Genomic DNA, 10,080 nt, shown 5'->3' with positions numbered 1-10,080 from the left:
CCCGCACGCCCTGCGCTGACATAAAATATTAGGGTCTCATTCCAGGCCAGGGTATTTGCGACGCGTAAGAAGAATAGCGGAGTGCAAACGGGAAAAACAAAGGAGCAGGGATAAATATCATCACAATTAATCTGGATAGAATGGGTTGGCAGAGCATGCAAAGATTTGCATTTGTTTGTCGCCGCCGTTGTCGCCTTTGGTGTCGGAACCGCTAGCATTTTTTGTTAGGATAACGTTTCCACCATGTGTTATGCAGAAAAAATGTATCTTCCTAGTTTTTTATAACATGTATAGTAAAGATTTGAATAAATAGGTATTGAGAAGACAAAATAAATATGAAAATTTGTTTCCTAAAAACAGCAATAAGCGTTGTTGAAAATAATTTTATTTACTTGAACGTGAAAAAGGAATGTATACAGCATTGCTTGTCTAAGTATTGCTCAACGCCACGTAGAGGTATTTGTTCCGAAGCTTACGGTGCTTAATAATTTTTCTATTTAATATAATTAGGTGCACCTGCAGGGGAACAAAGTGAAATTTAATTATCTAGGAACGTGTAAGGAGTGTCGTGCTAACGAGCGGGCCTCCTAACTGTCCCCTTATACAACCTTTTAACGCAATTTTAGTTAAGTACCTTAAATTGTTCTGGTGAAAGCAGAATAAAATACGTGCTTCTCAATTATTTTAAATGTATTTAGTTAGATAGTTCCAACTATCATTTAATTAAAATTCAAAGTAAATAATGTAATATTGTGATTTGAAAATTTTAAGTAAAACGTAGCAATTTATTTGAAAATGTTGTCTGAAAGCAATTAAACGTGAAGTTTTTGAATTAAAATTTTAATGTTTTATTACAGATATTTAATATAAAAATGATGTAAGTTCGTTCGTGTGTGTGTTGTGCCTACGTTTTATTTTACTTATCTCTACTCATCCATTTAAGTTAAGAGCGTTATATATATTTATACTGTATACCATCTGGTAATTAAAATACGTACGCTGTAGATCACTTGAACATTATAATATTAAGCTAATTAAATTCCGGGCAGGTTCTTAAAATTTCAAACTAAGATAAACGTGATTTTTTTATAAATGATATCACTTCCTCCGCAAACATTTTGTGAGTAAACCCCCGAATAGGGTTCAATCTACATTTTTATTACGATCCTAGATTATATTTAAAAAGGTCGCCGCGGCGGACTCGCGCGGTCGCCCCGGGCCCGGCTCGTAACACTCCGGCGCGGCGCGGCGATATGCAGATGACCGCTTATTTTTCTTCTCTTATCGCACACGTAGCTTTATAAATGCTACATAACATCTCCTTATCAACTTAAACATGAAACATTCTTATTAATAAAAGTATTCGCTTGCTGCCCGCCAAAATAAGACTCGCCACTACGACCACTAGACTCTACACTGAGGGTCATACTATTTTAACCTTTTTATTTAAAGATAATAATCAACATTTTTCTTATTTTTCTCTTCAGTAACTTCAGACTTGTTTGTTGTTATCAATTTCTTTTAGTTGTTAAGTAGCTAGTTCAGTCATTTTATAATGTAAAATTAATTTCGCAGAGTAAAAGTGGAATGAAAATTAATTTATTTTTCTTTGGCAATGTTTAATTACTTTTATTGAATGTCACAATAACAAAGTTTTTGTCAAGCTATTTTATATTTGTGATGAAGCTAAGCTAGATATGAAATATATGTGACACGTGACATGGGAGTGTGACGTGTTGTGTGACTGGAGGCGATGCGCGGGGTCACGCGACTGTTAACAGCCTTAGCCTTAGCAATTACATATTCGGTGCACGGAGGGTGAAGGACCGAGATTACAGCAGGCGCACTCGGGTTATAAATAATAAGCCCTTATAAATAAAGGGACGGTCAAGTGTTGCGGCCGCAGCATATTAAAAGTAAAATATCACCTCCCTTTTTAAATTCGGAAGGCTTAGCCGCCAAGTTGTCGTCTCTTCGCCTCTAAGCCTTTATATAAAAATATTTTAAAGACTTGGTAGTCTTACATAATATATGAAATTATAACTAGATTAAGATTCGGGTACATTCATGTAGCTCTCGATACGTAATATAAAATAATGAAGCGAGTAATCAATCCAGTTTATTTGCAGGGCGAGCGGGCGGATGGCGGAGAGCAAGGAGGGGGGAGGGGGGTGTAAAGCGAGTAAGATTTAGCAAACTCATCGAGACGCAATTACACGTTGGAACAAAGAAAGTAGCTTGAGAAGGAACAAACAATGTCGTATACAATAGTCCTCATCGAATAGCGCCTCAACAATTGATCAACCTCCTCTGCGATATACATTTACTACATGATTAACGTGATTGATTGAATTCATACTACAGACTGCTGTGTGAATAACATCACTGTATTGACACAACACGACTCCATGCCGAGCTATAATATAATGCTATGGAGTTTGACACCGATTGGAAGCATGTTACATCATTTATATATTTATGTCTGTTAATAAAAAAAACAATGTAAAATAACAATAAATACACAAAACAAAATGCATTAATATGCAATGCATAGCTGTCTAGAAACTTTATAAATAAGTGAGATGTGAGGTAACAATGCGTTCCCTTCTACAAATAATAGTAACTGACATTATACTTTCCACTAGTTATTTTGTAATAAAACAAACTTGACTAAATTCAGGAATGGAACTTTGTTTCCACAGAACACGTGTCAGTGCCTTATCGAGTTGTCCCTGAACATTGCTAGCCGTCCGGACGTGCTGAGCCGGTCGGTCCGGGCGCCGGTTGCGCCGACTGTCCGGTTGCGTCCGGCGCCACAACACTTCCGACATCGTCAGTCAAATGTGAAACCTCATTAAAATATTTGATTCAGCAAACAATTTGCATTATTTTACTATTGCGAGTAATTTATTGCCATCGCGAATTTACTGGATTGTTGTTAATTTATGCAATGAAAATATATACAGCTAAATCAACACACACCACTAAGTGTTTGGAAATGTTAGTAGTTTTAATGTAGTTATTACTAAATTGTTCTGTTGAAAGCGATTATAGTAGTCGTAGTACGCGGTACGCAGATATCTTTATTAACCCATTCCTAGCCGAAGCAAAAACCCCATTTAAAAAAGACGATTTGTATTTGCGTATAAAATAACGATTATAAAAAAAATCTGACATATAAAATCACAAAATTAGTGATTAAGATGTATATTTGTTAACTGAATGTTAAGAAATAGTTTTTCATTCATGTTATTAGTTCGACAATGTGACAGCGAACGACGGAAAATATTCGAAAAACGCCGACTCACTGATACGTAGTTCATTTGATATGATGTGTCGTGACTCACGGCCGCTTGTAGCATTTTATGTACAATTTGTTTGATGCCTTTTTATTAGACCTGTTTGTAATATTACTGATTTAAGAATAAGTATGTCAAAGCAAAGTTTTTTATAGATCATAACTTTCCTCGGAAAGGGTTAAGTTAATGACCAAACATGAAACGCATCTATGTATATGAATTTGATGAAAACATTTTAGAGTTATAAACATTATTAATGTATTTACAAACATAATCAGCAATTTGTTAAAATTTTAAATTAAATTCTTCCAGAGAAACTATTCGTCGAGAAAACGTTATTCTCATAATTATTTGAGATGCGCCGTTTTTTTACGTGACGTCGCATAAATTGTAACAATTAGAGGGAGGGGGTGGGGGGGTGGGGGGCGGTGTGGGCTTGCTTTCAGGACTTGTAGACAGATATTATCTCACCTTTTAATGCAGCAGACGTGACCGCCATTCGTTTGTTTCTCGCAAAGGAATACGTTTTAAATGCTGAGGCACGACTTCGCTTCTTTATTCGCTTTTTTATAAACATTATGAAAATCTTTGTTTAAATTGTAAGTTATTCAAATATGCATCCAGGTTTTCATAAGGTTCTCTTAAGCGTAAAATATTTTTTATCTTATGATATCAAATTAATTTACAATAATTAAAATTAAAAATGATTACGAGACCATTTCAAGCACATACCGTTTGATAAATAATTATTAACTAAAGCTGCTATTTATTAGTAAGTAATATAGGTAACAAGTCGATTACTTTATTCTGCTTGTTTGTTCGCCAAAAACAGAATGAAAAAGTTCAAAGTGCACGAAAGGAGTCATACATTTTGTGATCGCAGCGGACCACACTCTCCTCACACGGCAATCATATTTCTCAACGTTTCTGTATTCTGCAAAAGAAATCCAAATGCTTTATCATTCCAAAATTATCTCTAAGGTTTTAGAAAAATATTTGTTATAATAATTGTGCTCACAATTTTGAAACCCCAACTATGAGCGTGGGACTACTGACATTACCACATATGCTACTAATATTAAAAATACGAATGTTTGGATGATGATGGATGATGGATGGAGGATGAACAAGTGTTTGTTAGAATTTATCTCGAGAACGGCTGCTTGAATCTCGTTGAAATTTGGTCTAGATGTAAAACACAATCTGGAAGAACACATAGGCTACTAATTCAGTTTTTTTTCCGCGCGGACGTAGACGCTGGCGACAGCTACTGTATATATACGTCATACTACAATGCTTCTTACTTTAGAGCCATATTTTTCGAAGTAAACAAATAACAAAACGTCCATAAATTTGCGAAGTACAATATCTCATACCTTCTACCGTATTATTACAAATTCAGTTAAATATTATATAAGTTTTTACAGATAGAAATCTTCCATAAGGCGGCGGCGGTATCTTTTCAATCAGAAGTTTATCGCCCGGCGGCGGCGCGGCGGAGCGGCCGGCGACGACGCGTGTTTGCTTTCACTGTGCTTGTTCATTTCAACTCACCAGCTTCGGAACTTCTATTTGGCTGCGACGTTCTGTATCGCAAAGTTATTTTAAATATATGGATTTTAAATTTCTCCGTTTTATATACAGATATGCATGTCTTCTTCAGAAAAAAATAATTTTTTGTTAATTTTAGGTACCGGAATGCAAATTTTACGAAATATAATTCTTAGAGTCAACTTAAAAGTCTTGTTCTCTTATTGCGATCATTATCTTTGAAGTTATATCATGAATATGATCTTTTATTTAACTTTTAGGCCCTTTATTTTAAATCGAGTTAAATATTATCGACCGACATTATTTACAAAAAGAACTAACATTAACAAACCTATAATCAAGAGCTATCAGAATAAGGTTTGAATGTGATATGATCTTACACTGGCTGATACAAGTTAAAGATAAAACTTTAAGTTAAATGAAATGCTTAGCTGGTTGATCGCGTAGTGATGAATGGTGCGCCGCCATGCGAGGGAAGGATTAATTTCAAAATAATTATAGCTCACACATCGGCTAAGGTTAAAATAAAAAGAAAATAAACGCGGAAGAGGTGAATTAGATTAATTGTAGATATCTTTTTAAAAAACTATATAAATGCGTGACACACGCGAACGAACAACATACTGACAGACGGTAAACAACACGATTATTTTCTTCATAATATTTTTACATCATTGACTCGCTTACCATTTCTCAGCATAAAAATACAACTAATCATCTATATATTGAATTAAATTACTGTGAAAATTTCAATTTACAATAGAAAATAAAACGTTTTTTCGAAGAACCAGCCACCTATTTTTTGTTTTATCCAAGATTTGTTAATCTCCTTTATGTCGTTACATAAGATATCTGTAGTTGTTTGATGGTGTTGAGTTTGCAACAAGCGCATATAAATATTTAAAACACAAGGTCGTATGTCGGAGGCGAGCGTCAGTTTCAACGCTGAATAGAATTGCAAAATTGCAAATTTGCATCAGTGAGCGGAGCGTAAATTTCCCTCGGGCATCAATTAATATACTGCCGTTAGAAAAAACATTGTCCAAACTAACAAAGATTTATTTTTTAACATTCAGGATCGTGTGCACAGTTTGTTGCAATCAAATTAGGGCTGCATACAAATATTAGCAACAACAGCACTTTTATACTCTTTACTTCGAATCAAGAAACCTCTGGTAATAAAAACATTGATATATATTTGAATGGAAACATGTTTTTATAAATGTTTCGGCAGTTAATGGTAATAATTGTTAATTCCAAATAAAATAAATCATAAGAATATAGAAAATCAGTGAGCTGAGGGCCGCGTCCGCGAAATAATACCAGTACCACTCATCCTGATGAAGGGCCTCCGATGGGCTCGAAACTAGTCGGTGCCGCCACCGGACGTATATACGTGAGTGTTTAGCCGTGTTTATATATCAGTTTAGTATAATGTCTCACGAAAGTTTGAACAATTTAAATCATAAGAAGTTACAATAAGTTGACTTTATAATATTACAAAGATAAAGTACTTTCATAAAATCTGCGACATAAAAATGTATTAAAAATTTATATTTTACTTTGTAACGGAACTTTGTCATGTAAAAAATTAACATATAGATACCAGAAATAGATTAAAGTAAAGCTAAATGAAAATGCAGCGGAGCCGCTGAAAGTAAGAGGACTAATTGTAGCGCGCCATGCGATACTCAAATTTATTTATATATTTTTAACATATGTGTAGCTCTCAACATGGCGGACTTTTAATTTAGATTAAGAAAATAACTAAATTATATTAAACTTAAGCAACTTTTAGTTAAATAGGAATATACAGAGACATAATAATAAACGCTATTTTCTATTACACTATTGTCGAATAACATTCGAGAAATTCATAACTTAAGATGTAAGAGAAAAAATCAAATAAAAGGATATTATCAAATTAACGATGTTGAAAAATTAAACATGTGTATTTAAGTAATAAATATTTTGTCTTATGAGTTCTACAAAATAATTTTTGTTCTAGAGGGTGTCGTTAATACATCAATTTGACTAAAAGTGATTAAAATACTGATTACGAATAAATTGGAGCGAACCCTTCAATCGTGAGAATTGTAAGAGCGGAGTCGCGCCGGGTATTCAACTATTATAACACTATCCGCTTACTTCTAATGAAACTCATTTTGATATCGACATTTTCAAAGTTTTCGCGCTCATTCCCGGGACTAAAGCGACCGACCGACGCTTTCAAATATTCTATTTGAATTCTAGACTCGATTTTGTTTTATGTCGTTAATTAATTTAAAGTTTTCGAATAAATTATAATTTATTTAATTGGTGTTATAATCACTTGAAGCGGGGATATATTTTTATACAATGTAAAAGGCTAACAAATACATATAATTGTTATGTTTTATTTAAAAGGAATTGCAGCAGGAAATGGGCACCACGGGGAGAAGACCGCGACCTATGAGAACTTTAGCTATGTGTTTCTTTGTTGTCAATAACTAAAACTTTCTTCAATCGCTGATAAATTTAAAGCTTAAATAACGTCAGAGTTTACAAAAGGTATAATAATTTTCATGAAACCGTGTATTCAATATTCACGTCGCTTACTATCAGATGATGCATGTGTAAGTAAATAGATATGGATGTAAAGTCGGTGCATGGTAATGGCTACACACAGCTAGCCTGAGCCCTTTACTTTTGAATTCACCTGAGAGACATTTAGATTAGCTCGTCTGAGAGCGATGTTATCGGGAGCTACGACGGAGATGTCCCCTCCCCTGTTCGTAGCCAGACGCCTAATGGGATGAGCCAATGAACTCGTTTGGCTTCGACTTATCTTTGATTTAATTTAGAAAAAATCTTTCAGCGTTACTGTGTGTGGTCATTCGGAATGTAAAGATCTGTCTAGTGCATGCGAATGAGATATAAAATGACGTATTGACATTCACTATGACGGTTAACTAAAGTAAGGGGCATTTATAATTGTTCTTAGAAATTATAAACATATGTAGCCATGTATGTACATATATGTAGGTGTAGTGGATATTTATCATAATATTTGACAAATTTACAGCATGACCTTTGGCGCAATAGTGAATTAAATAAATAAAAAAAGATAATAAATTCGACTATTTGTACAAGGAATTGGCAAAATGTCACAGAGCGCGTCCCATAAAACAATAGCCGTAACAGTCAGTAAATCGACGATTGCCAAGAGACGTATCGCCTCTGCCTTCGTCGTTTGTAGCGCCAGAGCCAGTTTGCGAGACCTTCCACATCATTTTATAATTGTCTAGGTTGATAAGTATTCGTTAAATAGTTGTCGAAAAATACTTTGAATGTTTTCAATGAATGTAGGGCAGGATCTCGTTTCTCTCGGAAATGTGCGAACATTTTGATTACTTACTTATTGGAAAGTAGCGCTATGGCCTGTGCAGCGCCATCTAGCGGGATTGGACTCCATTTCTAATTTGCTACTAAATATTTCAGATATTTTACGTCTAAAAATTCTTTAAAAATCCATGGTAGCTTTTAGGTCCTACAAACTAAAAGATATACTGTACAAAAATGACTATATTTATTTTGAACGTATACTGTTTTTGACCGGGCTTACACATAAATTCTAATGTAAGCCGAAATACATTTCAATTGAAAAGCGCTACGAAGACAGTCACGGATGAAACTTAGGTTTTGTTTTTTGCGAAAAAATATGAAAATGTGTTTAGTTGACATATTTTTGTCGATGTATTAAAGCTTGCGACATGTATTTATGTTAGGTTATCACGTCGGAGCGACGCTCTCGTAAAGCGCCCTCTAGCGGACGAAGGCAGCTGGCCACAGTTTTATGATACCGTTTGTTTCGCCATTCGCTGCTTTATGAGAAGACGTCGACGGAATTATACTATTTGAACATAAAACCCCTAAGTTATTTATCTTTGACAAATAGTTCGTAAAATGGAAATAGTTTGAATAAGTAACTATTTTTATCAAATATCTTTTAAAGCAAAAGTACCGAATTAACGTGAGTGAAGTAACTACAGAGAGATAATATTTTTCTTAACTATTTTATAATTTCTATGAAAGTTTAGTGGTTTCTATAAATGTTGTGAAACATTTTTGATGCACATTCTACTAATAAGTTAATTTGATACAGACCATGTTATACTTAAGTTAAAAAGTAATAAATATTTCTATATATCTAGTATTGCCCAAAGAGTATCTTCCCCAGGGACAAAATGTGGGAAGACAGAACTTTTCGTTGAGTGAATCCGAGCGATGTTTGTTTGTTTGTAGGAAAGTTAATATTTTGAATGTGCGGCAAACTCTGGAAACGCGACGCGAACTGAAACTGGTTGTGTTTTAGTGCTTGGAAACGTTCCAACGATTGATAGTTGCATGTTCACTAATATATGGGCTATTGTTAAAAGCAAACAGAACTATCAAAATATTTTACGGTTATATATTAATTTATTGCTGTTTATTTTCTATCCTACAATTCACTATTTATTTTCCTAAATCTTCTTTGCCTAAGCTCATTTTAGCAGTTTTCTTTATATAATACGCAGCTTAACTATTATGATGCCAATAAGAATACAAACGCCTTTTTGAATGGTTTCTATAAAATTGTTTCTTTTCAAATCGTATGAATGCATAATATGAATTTTAAACATTATGACCAATTAATCGCAGCATCATCTTGTATTTTTTTTCTGAGAACAGAATTTATAAACGCATGTCAGTATTCAATCCAAAAAAAGATAATCGTTCCCTGTTGAAACAGGGTACGATTATCTTTTTTTTGACTAAAAAAATGAATTGTTACTACTAGCCCACCTAGATCCAGTTTAGATCATCGGCTGGCGACAACCTTGGATCACCATCCATTTCTGTATTCGTCTACATCACCATGTAGACGAATACAGAAAATATAATGGCAGAATTGCTCGTAAAATGTAGTTAATTTTGTGAGTACGTCATACATACATCTATAAAACGTATCATATATATATTTTTATATATCGTTACAATCGTAACATACTTCAAACATCCCCCGGAGACATGTGGCTCATGAATCATCCCAGTTTTATAGGCTTTTCCTAACTGTTTTATTGTATGAGCGCGTGATAACACGAATAAAATACAATAATTATGTAACAATTACTCTTATTTCTCTCAGAAAATGTTTGAAAACATTTTGTAATGCTTACAAAGAGCTTCACAATCAAGTCCGTAGTATAAA

This window comes from Papilio xuthus, unplaced genomic scaffold, assembly GCF_000836235.2.
Source record: "Papilio xuthus unplaced genomic scaffold, Pxut_1.1 DF825946.1, whole genome shotgun sequence".
Lineage (NCBI taxonomy): Eukaryota > Metazoa > Arthropoda > Insecta > Lepidoptera > Papilionidae > Papilio > Papilio xuthus.
This window is presented reverse-complemented; position numbering follows the sequence as displayed.